The sequence below is a fragment of the Phoca vitulina genome, unplaced genomic scaffold (assembly GCF_004348235.1).
Source record: "Phoca vitulina isolate PV1807 unplaced genomic scaffold, GSC_HSeal_1.0 scaffold1, whole genome shotgun sequence".
NCBI classification, from domain to species: Eukaryota; Metazoa; Chordata; class Mammalia; order Carnivora; family Phocidae; genus Phoca; species Phoca vitulina.
In genome coordinates, this window is record NW_022589704.1 from 76,725,373 (window position 1) to 76,742,864 (window position 17,492).

Genomic DNA, 17,492 nt, shown 5'->3' on the forward strand with positions numbered 1-17,492 from the left:
TGTTTGGAATTCACTAAGATTCTTGAATCTGTAGGTTTTTTGTTTTTTGTTTTTTTTTTAAAGATTTTGTTTATTTATTTGACAGAGAGAGACACAGCGAGAGAGGGAACACAAGCGGGGGGAGCGGGAGAGGGAGAAGCAGGCTTCCCGTGGATCAGGGAGCCCGATGTGGGGCTCGATCCCAGGACCCCGGGATCATGACCTGAGCTGAAGGCAGACGCTTAACGACTGAGCCACCCAGGCGCCACCGAATCTGTAGGTTTTTATCTTTTGCTAAATTTGGGGTGTTTTCAACGCCTATTTCTTTGGGTACTTTTTCAGCCCATCCTGTTTCTCTTCTCCCTCTGAGATACCAATGACATGAATGTTAGATCCTCTGTTACAATCCTATAGGTTCCTAAAGCTCCTTTTATTTCAGTCTATTCTCTCTCTGTTGTTCAGTTTGGGTGACATCTACTGTTCTATATTCAGGTTTCTTGATTCCTCTGTCCCCTCTAGCTTGCTGTCGAGTTCCTCCACGGGCATTTTGATTCGGTTTATTGTATTTTTTAGTTCTAAATTTTCCATGTGGTTCTGCCTTCTATCTTCTATTTCTTTGCTGAGCCTCTCTAATTCTTCAGAAAGACACTACGTTTTCATTTGTTTCAATTGCTCATTGAAGCATTTTCACAATGCATACTTTAAACTCCTTGTCAGGTAATTCTAACATCTCAATTTCATCTCAAAGTTGGCAACTACTGAGGTGTTGTTTTTTTCATTCAATTTGCGACCTTCCTGATTCTTGATATGACAAGTGATTTTCCACTGAAATATGAATATTTGGGGTACCAGGAGACCCTGGATCTTATTTAAATATTCTGTTTCAGCTGACTTCCTCTGACACTAATCCAGCAGGGGAAGGGAAGAGGGTAATGTCTCATTACCGGCAGATGAAGGTAGAAGTCCAAGTACCACACTCGGTTTTATGACTGCTTGGTGGGGTAGTAGTTTCAGCTCTCCACTGTGGCCTCTACTGACACCAAGGAGGTACCCCATTAGCACCTGGGCTATGGTGAAAGTCCTAACTTTTCCCTAGACTTCCTCTGGATGTCACTCTAGTGAAGAGGGAGAGGGTATCTTGTTACTGTGCGGAAGTCAGACTCCCTAAGGGGTCTCCACTGATATTGCCGAGGAAGAGAGGACCTCCTTACTACCCAGCAGAGATGAAAGTCCCAGCTCCATATTTGGCCTTCTGACACCCCACCTTAGCAAGGGCATTGGCTATTTCACTACAGCCTGGCAAGAGTAAAGTTAGATTTCCCACACAGTCTTCCTTTCCTTGGCATGGGCAGGGTAGACCCTACTGTGGTGTTTGGGCAATAGAGCAGTTATCATGTAAATTTTTTTTTTTTTTTTGTCTTGCCAGGTATCCCTCTCCTGTTCTTTGGTTAGATCAGGCGTTTCTTGAGGCTTTTTTTTTTTTTTTTTGGTCTGCCCCTATTGGCATTTCTGGGTTACAACCTTCTTCAGCATCCAATGGGGTATATGTAGGAAAAAACAAACAACCGAGGGAATTCACCACCTTATCAGGTCCAAGATTCCTAGCCAGTCTGTTTTCCCTCTACCTTTCAGAGTGTTATTATGTTTGTTTTATATGTAATGTCCAGAGGTTTTAGCTGCACTTAGTGAAAGGAATAGGAAAAAGTATGTTGACTCCATCTCTCTGAACTAGATGGACTTTTTAAGAAACTGTCAAACTGTTTTCCAATGTGGTGGGTAAGAGTTCCTATCAGTAGTGTCTGAGAGTTTCCAGTCACTCTAAAACCTCACAACACTTGGTATGATCGACTTTTTAATTTTTGCCATTCTAAAAAGAATGTAGTGGTATGTCATTGTGGTTTTAATTTATGTTACCCTAGCGAAAAATTATGTTGGGCATCTTTTATCATCCACGTATTTCTCATCCACATATTTTCTCTGATGAAGTATCTGTTCACACCTTTAAGTCACTTAAAAAATTGAGTTTTCTTACTATTGAACTTTGAGATACTCTTTTTTTTTAAGATTTTATTTATTTATTTGACAGAGAGAGAGAGAGAGATAGCAAGAGCAGGAACACAAGCAGGGGGAGTGGGAGAGGGAGAAGCAGGCTTCCTGTCGAGCAGGGAGTCTGATGCGGGGCTCGATCCAAGGACCCCGGGATCATGACCTGAGCCGAAGGCAGATGCTTAACGACTGAGCCACCCAGGCACCCCTGAACTTTGAGATACTCTTATACATTCTGGATTTTAGTCTTTTCAGATTTCTGATTTGTGAATATTTTCTAGCAGCCTGTGGCTTATCTTTTAATTTTCTCAGCAGTGTCTTTCAAAGAGCAGAAATTCTTAATTCTGATGAAATCTCATTCATCATATTTTCCTTTTGGTGTTGTATGTAGGAAGCCTTTGCCTAACTCAAGATCACAAAGATTTTCTTCCACGTGTTTCTCTAGAAATTTCAGTTTTAGGTTGTTACACTTAGGCCTATGGTCCTTTTCAAATATATTTTTGTATGTGGTGTGAAGTACGGATTAAAGTAGATTGTTTGGGGGCTCCTGGATGGCTCAGTCAGTTAAGAGTCCAACTCTTGATTTTGGCTCAGGTCATGATCTCAGGGTTGTGAGATCGAGGCCCACGTCAGGCTCCGTGCCGGAAGTGGAGCCTGCTTGGGGTTCTCTCTCTCCTTCTCCCTCTCCCTCTGCCCCTTCTCTCTCTCTTTCCCTAAATAAATAAATAAATACATACATAAATAATAAAATAAAGTAGATTGTTTGCATATGGGTTTCCAGTTATCCCAGAACTCCATTTGTTGAAAAGACTTGTTTCTCCTTTGAACTACCTTTGCATCTTTGTCAAAGGTCAATTGACTATGTATGTCAGCCTATTTCTGTATTCTATACTCTGTTTCATTGATCTATTCAAATATCTTTATGTCAATACCATGTTGTCTTGCAATTGGGTATTATAAGTCCTCTGAGTTTGTTGCTGTTTTACAAAGTTTTTGTGGGGGAGGGAGGTTGCTATTCTTGGTCTTTTATATTTCTTTTTGAATTTTAGAATCAACTTGTCAATTTCTTCAAAAAATTCTGATATTTTGATTGAGATTGCCTCAAATCTATAGATCAAACTGGGGAGAACTGAGATCTTTATTTTTTTAATTTCTTTTATTTATTTGAGAGAGAGAGAGAGAATGAGAAAGAGGGAAAAGCAGACTCCCCACTGAGCAGGGAGCCTGATGCAGGGCTCGATCCCAGGACCCTGAGATCATGACCAGAGCCAAAGGCAGACGCTTAACTGACTGAGCCACCCAGGTGCCCCGAGAATTGATATCTTTAAAATATTGACTATTTAATATATGAGAGTAGTATATCTCTCCATTTACCATCTTTGCTAATTTCTCTCAGCAATGTTCTATAAGTTGCACATCTTTGTCAGATTTATCCTTCTGTATTTTATATTTTGATATCATTATAAGCAATTTTTTAATTTCAATTTCTGATTTTTTATTGCTAGTATATAGAAATATAATTGATTTTTATATATTGATTTCACATCCTACAATCTTGCTAAAGTCATTTATTAATTCTAATAGTTTTTTTTGTAGGTTCCATCAGATTTTTGACATAGAGGTTCATGGCATCTGTGAATATTTTTACTTCTTCCTTCCATTTTGGATACCTTTTATTTCTTTTACTTTCCTTGTTGACTAGCTAGAACCTTCAGTGCAATGATGAATAGAAGTGATGAGATCAGACATCTTTGTCTTCTTCCTAATCTTAGTGGAAAGCACTTAGTCTTTTTTCCCCAAAATGTATTGAAGAGTAATTGAAAAATATAACTGTATATATCTGAAGGGTAAAATGTGATGATTTCATAAGTATATACATCATAAAATGATTACCAAGATCAGCATTTGGTCTTTCATCATTAAGTATGATGTTAGCTATCGGTTTTCCATAGATGCTTTTTATCAGGTTAAAGAAGTTCTTTTCTTTTTCTAGTTTGCCAAGGGGTTTTATCATGAAAATGTGTTGAATTTTGTCAAATACTTAATCTGCATATAGTGAGATGATTACATGGTTTTTCTTTTTGATTTGTTACTATGGTGAATTACTTTGATTGCATTTTACATGCTAAATATATGTGGCACTCATAAAAACAGTTACCATTATATTTATATCTCTGAAGAGTATAGAAAAGTGTTTATCACATTTTATCAGAAATGCCCAAAATGTACTCTTTAGAACATTAGCTCTGTGGCATGTTAATGGATGCTATGCAAAAAGAACAGATCAAATTAGTTTGGTAAATGGTAGGCTAAACAGGTTTCTTTATCACAGGTGTTTTAATATCCTAGTGTGAATTGCAAACCCATAAAAGAAGAGATATGTTACACATGACTTTCCACATACTTAATTGACCCTAGACTTATCTTTTCATAAATCATGTCTCAAGACTAGGTATAGTTCCATAAGACACACTGTGGAAAATGCAACTTTGTATTAGATGGATAGTACATCTCTGATTCTCTGGTTCGACCATGAGCTTGTCAATGGAAGCCATCATATTGAACTCATATTTGTAACATCTAGTATCTGCCTGGCATTCTTTCACTCATTCATTCATTTTTTTTTTTTTTTTGACAAATATTTGAACTTCTTTGTATGCTGGATTCCATGCTTGGGGAAAAAGAGATGAAAGATATGGTTTCTGCCCTCATAAAGTTCAAATTCAAAAAAAGCCCTCAGTGAAAATTGGTTGAAACAATATACAAATGAGAGAACTTAGTGGCTTAATTTTCAAACATAATCATAAGTCATAGAGCAATTTTGGTGAAAATAAAGAGACAATACCTAAAACAAACTTTATTTCAAGAGTCTCAACTGTCTATTAGATACTAGATCCCTTTCTCATTCCAGTCTATCACAGAGAAATTGAAACATCCAAAATACCAGAGGAATTAATAGGCAATACAATTTTTATATGTTACATATCTAAGTGAAAATTAAGTGAAATGCTGTTTGGGGTGTACCCATTTGTTCTTTACAATCTTGCCACCGAGGACAGTTGCCCAACTCTCTTTCAAATGAGAGTTACAAACTCTGCCTTTTGATTTTGACCCTTTGTTAACTGTTGGGAATGTCTGAGGAAGGTTTTCCCAACACCAACATTGGATATGTACCCCTCTTATGTGTCAAAAGCATTTTGTTTTTAGTCTACTGTAGTATCTCACAATTTTGTAGAGTTGCCTGTTTATGTTTCTGTATCCCTTAATGGATATGGGACTCTATGAGGACAAGTAATGTGTTCATCTCTGTTCCCAGAACTTGGCTTCAAATAGTCTCTGATACAAAGCAGGTCTTCAATGAATATTTGTTGAATGAATCAGCCCCTTTGATTTGGGTCCCTGTCTACCTTTCCAGCCTCATTGCCTGCCATTCTTTTCCTTGTACCTTTCCTTGCAGCAACAAAATGTGTAGATCTCAGCACTGGGCTTTGCCCATGCTTCTCCCTTGGCCTTCTTTTTCCATCTTTACCTCCTGCCCATGCTTCTCCCTTGGCCTTCTTTTTCCATCTTTACCCCCTGCCCATTTGCCTGGCTTACTCATACTGAGCCTTCAAGATTCAGTTCAGGATTGACCTGGAAGCCTTTAGTGAAGTACTCTTCTCCTGTGTTCCCTCTACCACTTTTCCACACTGAACTGATATTATCTGCTTATTTGTTTCTATTAGTTTGTGGGGTTCCCCAAAACAAGAACCATTTTACTAGTAGTGGGTCCAGTACTTAGGAAATGGCCAATAAACTGGATTTGTGGAGTCCAATCAATTAACTACACAGAAGTTCTTATTATCCCTCTAGGTTCCTGAGAAACTTCAGCAAAATACTAAACACAAAAGCTCAGCATTTTCTGTACAGAATATTTACTCCACATTAAGCTGTACTGTTCATAGGATGGTTGGGCACTCTTGAGAGAGCTAACAATAAACACCCAGGCTGGGCTGTGCTGTCCAATATGATAGTCACTAGTCACGTGTGGCTATTTAAAATTTAAACCAAATATAATGAAATTTAAATAAAATTAAAGTTTAGTTCCTTAGTCACCCTAGCTACATTTCAAGTGGCTACTGGCTATTGTCTAGTCAGCTCAAAATGAACATTGCCATCAGTGCAGAATGTTTTAGGACAACACTGGTCTAGCCATAAGATCCAAAGAAAACAAAAACCAGTCTTTCAGTAATTGTTTAGGAAACAATTCAAGGTTTTTGTGTAGACCTAATACCCAACACTGCTTTTCAGAGGTTATTTTAGAAGGTCAGTTTCTGGCTTCATGAACAGCCCAGGTGCTGAAGCTAGTTAAAGAAAATAATAAAAAGCCTAAGGATTATATTTACAAAACAGTGAACCAAGATGACTGTGGGACAAATTTAAATTGTCCCTGGGGCCTGAACATATGGTTACTTAAGCATATTCTGCCAACCCAGTGTCATTAATGGTACCCATCCACATTTGTTTCTGATGTCTAAAATGTGAAACCCCATGAATTCACTTAAGAAGGGTTTTACAAATCTTGAGAGTAACTTAAGAGCCTGACACATAGAAGATATTTAATAAATGTTGGTTGAAAAAAGAACGTTTTGGGGGGAACAATCCTGACTCATACATCCAGATGTCTTTTGGAATTAAACCCAAGGATGTTTGACATGTGATGACTCTTGGATTGTTTTTGGAAATTCTTTCCTGCTCAACTAGTTTGTAGGGCCAGAGCACTATTGAATTTGGCAATGCTAAAACTGAAAGCAAAGCCAAACTCAGAGTCTACCTGGAAGCAGTGAGGGGAAGTCTTGGCCACATGCTGTCCCTGTCATGATAACAATCAAAACCAAATATCTTTATGAATACTTTTATATTCAAGGCATCAGGTTAAGAGTTGGGGTACCAGAATTTATACCATACACTCTGCTCTTAGAAAATACAAAGCTTGAGACAGAACATCAGGAAATAAGATTTAATAGTTTAAAGTTTTCTTACAGTGAATACACCATTATCCTGCTGGACAGACTGTATGGGTATCTGTTTTTGATGGCTCTGTCTTCCCTGCTCCAATGTCCAGTTGTTTTGCAAATTCTATCAAGTCTCTTTCTATGTCAACATCTGCCGTCAACCTCTCCTTTCGGTGCTTACTGCCTCTTAACTTAGTTCAAGTCCTAAGATTTAAGTCCATTTGAGACAAACTCCTAACTGATTGCTGGCTTCTTCTTCCTCTGCTCCTACATTTCCCTCCCACTACCATTTGTTTGATCATACAAAGGTGTAACCTGCTTAAAAATTCTCAGTGGCTCTCTAGTTCCTATTGAACAGAATGCATATTCCTGAACCAGATTGTCAAGGCCTGACCCAGTGGAATTATGCCCTATTTTCCCAGGCTTTTCATTCCCATCGCTGTCCTTCTTGTGATACTCCAGAACTTGGAATATTTGTTGTTCCTTGTGCATATACTATACCTTCGTGCTTGCGATTCCCTCCCTGTGGAAATACTCTTTTCTTGCCCTCTCATGCCTCACCCTTGTCTTTCCCAGACAAACTAAAAAATCCACCTTCCATGATTTTGTCTATGCTGATATAGTATCTCTAACTCTATAGCATTTCACTTAACAATCTTTTTGTGGCACTTCTCACATTTTGCCTTGTGCTCATCTTTTTTTTTTCCCCCCGAAGAGCTAATTCTTTTCCATTTTTGATAAAGATTCTTACTGATATATAACATACATTAAGAAAAATGCACAAGTTTTAAGTAAATAGCTTGATGATCATTTTACTAATTAAAACACCTATATTACAAACATGCAGATCAATATCACAGCAACCCAGAAGCTTCCTTTAATTCCCTTCTTTGTCATTACTTGCAAAGGTAACCATTATTCTGACTTCTATCACCATATATTAGTTTTAACTGTTTTTATACTTTATGGAATGAAATCATACAGTTTGGATTTTTTTTTATGTCTGCCTTCTTTTACTCAATATTACATTTTTGAAATTCATCCCTGTTTCTAGGTGTAGCAATAGTTAATTTTCATTGCTGTGTTACATTTTATTATATGAATACATCACAATTTATCCATTCTTCTTTCAAAGGGACATTTGGGTGGTTTCTAGTTTGGGGATATTATGAATAATGCTGCTATGAGCATTCTTGTACATATGTTTTGGTGCATATATTTGATATATATTTATATATATTTGATATATCTGGAGTAGGACTGATACGTAATAGGGTAAGTGTTTGTTCGGATGTAGTAGATATTTTACCAATTTATACCCTGACTTGCAGTGAAAGACAGCTCCAGTAGCTTAATATCCTCAACAATTAAATATTCAGTTAAATATTTTATTACCCATTCTGATGGATATAAAGTGGTATCACATTGTGATTTTAATTTAAATTTCCTTGATGACTAATGATATGAAGCACACTTTTATTGGATATATCCTCTTTTGTGAAGTACCCAGTCAAGTCTTTATTTTCCTCAGTGATTTGTAGGAACTCTATATATTCTGGGTATAAATCTTGTCCAATGTATATTCTACGAAAAACTTATCCCCAGTCTGTGGCTTGCCGTGTGTGTGTGTGTGTGTGTGTGTGTGAATTGCCTTTTTATACACTTATGTCATCTTTTGACTGACGTTTTTAATTGTAATGAAGTCCAACTGTGTACATCTTTTATATCACTAGTTAGACTAGAAATTGTTAAAGACAGATCTGTATCTTATTCTTCATTATATCTCTTAAAATTATGACTACAGTCTTGTGTATGGTAAGAATTTGATATTTATTGAATTGAACTGCAAAAAATGTGGTATATATGATAAATTATTTAAAAGGGAAGAATCAATATGGAATAACACAGCCAAATGAAGCACTAGGTAGGAATTAGGAATAAGCTGAACCATGACAGAGGAATGGCATTTCAGGCAAGAAAAATAGTTCCGTTTTAATCACAATGATGAACAAAGGGGAGAAATTCATTGGCCCTTATTTTTCTCTAAAGAACTATTTATTGAGCTCCTTCCATGTGCCAATATTACATAAATTATTTTATTGATCCCAGTAGCAATCCTACAAGTAGGAAAAACTTCCCTCATTTTGAAGATGAAGAAACTAAGGCTTAGAGAGGTTAAATAATTGGCCTTCTCAATGATCTTGGGATAACTGCAGAATTATTGACTGAAGCAAGCAATCTACTCTCCTGTATGCATGCACGCTTCTGCTCCCACCAGCTAAATTGTAATTCTTAATAAGTCATTGTGTTTATTCCCAAACCTGTTTATGACTGTTGTACTTGTTATTGTAATTAGTTAATTTAATTAAGGAGATAAAAATGCATGTAAACTTACAAAAATCAAGTTGAATGCTTTTGAAAAATCCCAGAAAAAGCAAACATTGAAAAGTAATTGTTATGTGGGGGACTTCCTGGGAAGATGGCAGAGTAGGAGGATCCAAAGCTTATCTCATCCCACAGATACACCTAGAAAATAACCACACTGGTGTAAATAACCCAGAAAATGTCCTGAAGGCTGGCAGAACAGACTCTCCACAGCTAAATGTATAGGACAGGCCATATCAAAAAGGGTAGGAAGGCCAGAGACATGGTCAGGAACCAAAGTGACCCACAAGACTGTCGGTGAGTGAGGGACACTGAAAGCACAAAGAAGGGAAAGGAAAACATCCCACACCAGGCATCCCAGGCACAGGGGACCCACACTGGGAAGACGAATCCCCATAACATTTGGCTTTGAAACCCAGAGGGCCTTACCTTCACAAGTCTTTATAATCAGTGGGGTTCAACACTTGGAACTTTAAAAATCAGTAGGCTCAGCTCTGGAAGAGCTAGAGGACAATAGGAAACTGAATCCCCACCCTTGAAGAGACAGCATAATAAACAACCCCACGGAGATATAGCATAGAAGCAACAGTTTGAAAAATGCCTGGGGTATATGGGAGGATTTGTTTATTAATCTCAGAATGTGTATTGGAGGGGCAGGGATCTTTAGGAGGCTTGTCCAAGAACAAAAGACCTGGTGGGCACAATTGCACCCCCCCCATAGCCCCCAGCCTAGATACATAGACACCTGCAGGAACCAGTGCAGTGCCAGCTATCTCCACCTAGCTTGCTAATGGCCCATCCCACTCCCATGTTCTCTTACAGACCCACTCCCTCCAATACACCTTCAGCAGGAGTCCGCGCAAAGTGACACCACAGTGTAGCAGTATGCAAGCCGCTCTGACAGTTGTCAGCACCACTCCAAAGTGACTTCTGTCCCAGGGAGAGGGGAAGATAACCATATACACAAGTTCAACTGCAGCCCCAGCAGTGGAGTGGAGGCAGACATCTGGTCTGACTGCAGGCCCCACCCACTAAAACCTCTCAGGGAACAATATGGGGAAGGGAACATGGAGTTCCATGCTACTACGTCTCTGCCAAACACCTGGTCTGACCCATCTCAAGCGCAAGGACACTCCAGACTGGCCCATTAGCAACGCGGGGACAAAACCCTGCCCACAACAGGCAAACAGGTGTTGCAGACTGACTCATCTATATGCTGCCTACAAGAGACTTATTTCAGACCTCAAGTGACGAGATGGAAAAGAATTTATTATGCAAATGGAAGTGAAGAGAAAACCAGGAAAGCAACACTTATATTAGACAAAAGACACTTTAAAACAAAGACTATAATAAGAGACAAAGGCCACTATATGATCATAAAGGGAACAACCCAACAAGAAGATATAACAGTTATAAATACTTATGCAGTTAAATGGGAGCACACATGCATAAAGCAGCTAATAACAAACATAAAGAAAGTAATTGACAGTAATACAATAATAGTAGGGGACTTTAACATCCCACTTACATCAATGGTAGATCATCCAAACAGAAAATCAACACAGAATCAGTGGCTTTAATGACACACTGGACCAGATGGATTTAATAGATATATTCAGAACATTCTATCCTAAAACAGCAGAATATACATTTTTTAAAGTGCACACAGAACATTCTCCAGAACAGATCACCTATTAGGCCACAAAACAAGTCTCAATGAATTCAAAAAGAGCTAAGTCATACCACGCATCTTTTCTAACCACAACATGATAAAACTAGAAACCAACCACTAGAAAAAAATCTGGAAAGAACACAATTATATAAAGATTAAATAACATGTTACTAAACAATAAATAGGTCAACCAAGAAATCAAAGAGGAAATAAAAAAACACATGGAGACAAATGAAAATGAAATTCAATGGATCAAAATCTTTGGGATGAGGCAAAAGCTCTTCTAAGAGGGAATCTTATAGCAATACAGGCCTACCTCAAGAAACAAGAAAACTCTCAAATAAACAACTTAACCTTACACCTAAAGGATCTAGAAAAACAACAACAAACAAAACCCAAAACGAGCAGAAGAAGGAAATATAAAGATGAGAGCAGAAATAAAATAGAAACTAAAAAACAAAACAGTGGAATAGATCAATGAAACCAGGAGCTGGTTCTTGGAAAAGATCAACAAAACTGATAAACCTCTAGCGGCAGGGGAGAGAGTGAGAGGAGAGAAAAGAGAGGGCTCCAATAAACAAAATCAGAAATGAAAGAAGAGAAATAACAACAGCCACCACAGAAATGCAAAGGGTTATAAGAGAATATCATGAAAAATTATATGCCAACTAATTGGACAGCCTAGAAGAAATAGATATGTTCTTTTTTTTTTTTTTAAGATTTTTATTTATTTACTTGACAGAGAGAGACACAGCGAGAGACGGAACACAAGCAGGGGGAGTGGGAGAGGGAGAGGCAGGCTTCCTGTCAAGCAGGGAGCCTGAAGCGGGGCTTGATCCCAGGACCCTGGGAATCATGACCTGAGCCGAAGGCAGATGCTTAACGACTTAGCCACCCAGATGCCCGAAATAGATATTTTCTTAGAAACATATAACCTCTCAAGGGCGCCTGGGTGGCTCAGTTGGTTAAGCGACTGCCTTCGGCTCAGGTCATGATCTTGGAGTCCCTGGATCGAGTCCCGCATCGGGCTCCCTGCTCGGCAGGGAGTCTGCTTCTCCCGCTGACCCTCCTCCCTCTCATGCTCTCTGTCTCTCATTCTCTCTCTCAAATAAATAAATAAAATCTTTAAAAAAAAAAAAAAAAGAAACATATAACCTCTCAAAACTGAATCAGGAAGAAATTGAAAATTTGAACAGACTGATTACCAGCGATGAAATTCAATCAGTAATCAAAAACTCCCAACAAACAGAAGCCTAGGACCAGATGGCTTCACAGGTCAATTCTACCAAACATTTAAAGAAAGAAGAAACCTATTATTTTCAAACTATTCCAAAAAATAGAAGAGGAAGGAAATCTTCCAAATTCATTCTATGAGGCCAGAATTACCCTGATACCAAAACCAGATAAAGACACCACAAAAAAAAGCGAGCTACAGGTCAATATTCCTGATGAACATAGATGCAAAAACCCTCAACAATATATTAGCAAATTGAATTCAACAGTATATTAAAAAAATCATTCACCACAATCAAGTGGGACTTATTACTGGGATGCAAGCATGGTTCAGTATTCACAAATCAATCAATTTGATACATTTCATCAATAAGAGAATGGGTAAAAAGCATATGATCATTTCAATGGATGCAGAAAAAGCATTTGACAAAGTACAGCATCCATTCACGATAAAAACCCTCAACAAAGTAGGTTTATTTATTTTTTATTTTTTATTTTTTTAAAGATTTTATTTATTTATTTGACAGAGAGAGACACAGTGAGAGAGGGAACACAAGCATAGGGAGTGGAAGAGGGAGAAGCAGGCTCGCCGCCGAGCAGGGAGCCCGATGCGGGGCTCGATCCCAGGACGCTGGGATCATGACCTGAGCCGAAGGCAGGCGCTTAACGACTGAGCCACCCAGGCGCCCCAACAAAGTAGGTTTAAAGGAAACATACCTCAACATAATAAAGACCATATATGAAAAACCCACAATGAACATCATACTCAATGGGGAAAAACTGAGAGCTATCCCCCTAAGATCAAGAACAAAATAAAGATGTCCACTCTCTCTACTTTTATTCAACATAGTTCTGGAAGTCCTTGCCACAGCAATCAGACAAAAAGAAAAGGCATTCATATTGGTAAGGAAGAAGTAAAACTTTCACTGTTTGCAGATGACATGATACTATACATAGAAAACCCTAAAGACTCCACCAAAAACCTACTAGAACTGATAAATGAACCCAGTAAAGTTGCAGGATACAAAATCAGTGTACAGAAATATATTGCATTTTTTTTTGATTTTATTTAAATATTTATTTATTTATTTATTTGACACAGAGAGAGAGAGACAGCACAAGCAGGGGGAGCTGCAGAGGGAGAGGGAGAAGCAGGCTCCGCACTGAGCCGGGAGTCCAACATGGGGCTTGATCCCAGAGCCCTGGGGTCATGACCTGAGCTGAAGGCAAATGCTTAACTGACTGAGCCAACCAGGCAACCACATTTCTATACACTAATAATGAAGTACCAGAAAGAGAAATTAAGAAAACAATCCCATTTAACATTGCACCAAAAATAATAAACATAATATTTATATATTATATATTATATATATAATATATATAATAATAAATCTAGGAATAACCAAGGAAGGAAAGACCTGTATTCTGAAAACTATAAAAAATGAAAAGAATTAAAGAAAGAAATTGAAGATGACACAAACAAATAGAAAGCTATTCCACGCTCATGGATTGAGAGAACAAATATTGTTAAAATGTTTATACCACCCAAAGCAATCTGCAAATTTAATGCAAACCACAGAACTAGAACAAATAATACTAAAATTTGTATGGAACTACAAAAGACCCCAAATAGCTAAAGCAATCTGGAAAAAGAAGAACATAACTGGAGATATCACAAACCCTGATTTCATATATACTGCAAAGCTATAGTATTCAAAACCATATGGTACTGACACAAAAATAGACACAAAGATCAATAGAACAGAGAGTGCAGAAATAAACCCACACTTATATGGTTAATTAATCTATGACAAAGGAAGCAAGAATATACACTGGGGAAAAAACAGTCTCTTCAACAAATGATGTTGGGAAAACTGGGCAGCTACCTGCGAAAGAATGAAACTGGACCATTTTCTTACACCACACACAAAAATAAACTTAAGATGGATTAAAGACCTAAATGTGACACCTGAAACCATAAAACTCCTAGAAGAAAACATAGGCAGTAACTTCCCCGACATCAGCTGTACAACATTTTTCTAGCTATGTCTCCTCAGGCAAGGGATACAAAAGCAGAAATAAACTATTTGGACTACATCAAAATAAGAGCCTTCTGCACAGCACAGGAAAATATCAACACAACTAAAAGACAACCTACTGAATGGGAGAAGATATTTTCAAATGATATATCTGATAAGGAAGTTAGTATCCAAACTACATAAAGAACTTGTACAACTTAACACCAAAAAACCCAAATAATCCAATTAAAAATGGGCAGATGACATGAGTAGACATTTCTCCAAAGAAGCCAGACAGGTGGCCAACGGATGCATGAAAAGATGCCTAACAACACCCATCATCAGGGAAATGCAAATTGAAACTACAATGAGACACCACCTGTCAGAATGGCTAAAATCAAAACACAAGAAACAACAAGCATTGGTGAGGATGTGAAGAAAAAGGAACGCTTGTGCACTGTTGGTGGGAATGCAAACAGGTGCAGCTACTGTGGGAAACAGTGTGGAGTTCCTCAAAAAATTAAAAATAGAACTACCATATGATCCAATAATCACACTACTGGGTATTTACCCAAAGATTACAGAAACACTAATTCAAAAAGATATATGCACCCTTATGTTTATTGCAACATTATTTGTAATAGCTAAATTGTGGAAGCAGCCCATATGTCCTTCGATAGATGAATGCATAAAGAAGATCTGGTATATATACAGAGTGGAATATTATTCTGCCATTAAAAGGAATGAAATGTCGCCAAATTTGAAACATGAACAGAGCTAAAGGATATAATGCTAAGTGAAATAAGCCAGTCAGAGAAAGACAAATACCATATGATTTCACTCATATGTGGAATTTGAGAAACAAAACAAATGAACAAAGGGAAAGAAAGAGACAAACCCAAAAAACAGACTCTTAACTATAAGAGAACAAACTGATGGTTCCCAGAGGGGAGACGGGTGGGGGAATGAGTGGAAGAGGTGAAGGGGATTGAGAGTACATTTACTGTGATGAGCACTGAGAAATAGATAGAATTATTGCATCACTATATTGTACACCTTAAGCTAATATAACACTGTACATTAAGTATACTGGAATTTTTTAAAAATGCAAATTGAAAGAAAGAAAAGGAAAGTAATTGTCATGTGAATTGGATGACTGTAAAAGATTGTGGAACAATCTTAAAAATCTAGACGGATCTGCATTTAAGATGCTTCCCAAGTATATTGACATTCTTGCTACTCTTTAAAGAAACTAAATGTGGAACTCTAAACCATTAATTATGGGTGCTGTTTATGAAAGGTAAATAAACAAAACAAAAATACCCTCCAAAACTCCATTCAGCAGACCTATACTAAAAGAAAAGATATTGGTAAACATCAAAAGATGGGCAGATGAATATGAGTTTCTATGTTTTAATCAAAACAAAATGTTTTAGGATATATATGCAACATTTTTTGGTGATTCTCCACTTTAATCGACCCTCTTGATTAGCTGATTCACAACCAGTCCTAACTCAACTATAGTTAAAAGCTGCTGCTCACTTATACTAACAGCAATACAATTAGAGTTCCTTGCTCAGCATGTGACTAGCACATAGTAAGAGCTCGAAACATTAACTAGTATTATTAGTAGCTGCATTTGATGTAATTAGAACCAATAACTGCTGGGATGTGACTTTAACATTAAGTGTTAAATCATAATTATTAACCACCCTAAATTAATTCAAACCAGATGCAGATCTCAGATTCTTGCCAAAATATAATAATGTTAATCAGGTCATTGTCTTTTCCCTCATCCAGTATTAAATTCTACGAAAATTTTATTGAACAGAGGAAGGTTTGGTTTTTGTTTTTTGGTTGTTTTTTTTTTTTTTTCTTAAAGAAATCTCATAAAATCTAGTGTGGACTAGTTTACATCAGATCGTGGGAGAGTTAATTGGAAGGGGGGAAACCTCCTAAAATGAGTGACTTCAGTCAGAATCTCTAGCCCAGGCATGTTTTTTAGGAATGCTGTTATAAGGACAATGTGTCTCATTACTTCCTCTCCCTACAGTTCATTTTTTTTTTTTTTTTATTTGACAGAGAGAAACACAGTGAGAGCAGGATCACAAGCAGGGGGAGTGGGAGAGGGAGAAACAGGCTTCCCGCTGAGCAGGGAGCCAGATGCGGGGCTCGATCCCAGGACCCTGGGATCATGACCTGAGCCAAAGGCAGACGCTTAACAACTGAGCCACCCAGGTGCCCCCCTACAGTTCATTTTTAATTATTGATGTCACTTGTTCCTTCCATCTTTGCCCAAACAAATACAACATTTCAACATTAAAGATACTAGAGAGGCAGTGACTGAATAGAAGAAGGAATGATTTAAAGAAATAGTTTGTACAAGCTACAGCTCATTCCCTCACTTAGCTCGTAGGCAGGGATTTTGGAGACTTTGTCATATCGGAACACTACTCAACCTCATTCAGGCCAGCTCTAAGGGCTACAGCAGAGAAGAGCAGCAAAAGGAAATGTGGATGACAGTGGGTGTGTCCTTGGGTCACCAGTCCCCACTCATTCCTCTCCCTTCTTTTACACAACTGTTCTCTGTATATTTTCTCACACAGCTGGAGCTAGAGTTTACCCTTAAATGTGTGATGACATCATCAATGTATGTTTTCGCTGGGACATGTAATAGAATAGTCTAGCATTTGTATGTGTGTCTGGCATTGAGGAACATGGTAAGAACTTGGTATGCATGTGACACTGATGGACCCTTGAAACCCTGTGTTACTTCTTAAAGTGGAAAGCTATCCTAGTAGGTGTTTACCGGAGGATTAGACCTCTACATCAAACACTTAAAAGTTTTGCAGACATTCACAAACAAACTTCTAAACAGATGCGTAACAGTATTATGGGTGAGGCTCTGCTGGTAATCCTCCCTGCCACCCGTAGGCACACACATGCATTAACTCATGGGCTCTCTGGCAGTGCTCAGAGAACACAAAAAAGGGAATGAACCATCAAATAGCCAGGCCAGTTTCCTGGGCTCCTGATTGCTTTCTTCTCCGAGTATTACTCTCTCATAGCCTAATACCTGACTATGCACCATATCCCCAACTTTGAGTGCATGTGTTGGAGGGTCTCTTCCCCAGCCAGGCTGTGAGCTTTTTGAAGGCAGGA